Consider the following 776-nt stretch of genomic DNA (forward strand, 5'->3'; position numbering starts at 1 on the left):
TCCCCTCTGTGCCGGGACACCCAGCGGGGGGACCCTGCCAGAAGGAGCAAGGACTGCTGCCATGCTCAAGGCTCCAAACTCAAGGGCAGGAGGAGCGGCTCCAGCTCAAGGCTACAGCACAGTAAAAACCCAGAGTTTGTGCTCTGTCTCAAACCTTGCCTCTCCTTTACAAACCTCTCCTGGGGGATTTCAGCCTGGACCAGGACCTGGGTCTGAGCTAGGGTTGTTCCTCTCCCAGAGAGGGTCTGGGGCACAGCAGCCACGGCACCACCTGCAAACCTGACCAAGCTCTGAGCCTTGGAAACATCTCCCCGTGCTTTGTAGAGGGGCTGCCTCACGCTCTAAATGCTGCCAGGGCAGCATCTGCCTGTCCCCATGCCTTGGAGGTGGCTAGGCAGGAACACGCCACCTCCTGGCTTGTGCCATCCTAGGAATGGCTTAAAAACACATGTTGGTTGCCAGCTGTGATGCTCTCCAGGGGTGCTAGATGGTGGGTACCATTTCTGGGCATCCCCTTCTGCCAGCTGCAGCGCTTTGGGCGCCGGTGACCCGTGGTCGAGGCGTTTGGGAACAGCGTCACGTCATCCATCATGGCAGCTCCACCTCAGCGCTGCCTCCAGCCCCAAATCCCGTGCAGCAGGTCTCTGTGGCTTTTAAGGAATGAAGAAAAACCCAACCGGGCAGGGCAGCTTCTTCCTCCCGGCTCACCTCTGCCCAGGGTTGTCCCTCTCCCGTGTGGCTGGGCCCACCAGTGGCCTCGGGGGAGCTGGGCCGCC

The sequence above is a fragment of the Apaloderma vittatum genome, unplaced genomic scaffold, assembly GCF_000703405.1.
Source record: "Apaloderma vittatum isolate BGI_N311 unplaced genomic scaffold, ASM70340v1 scaffold33746, whole genome shotgun sequence".
In the NCBI taxonomy this organism is placed as follows: Eukaryota; Metazoa; Chordata; class Aves; order Trogoniformes; family Trogonidae; genus Apaloderma; species Apaloderma vittatum.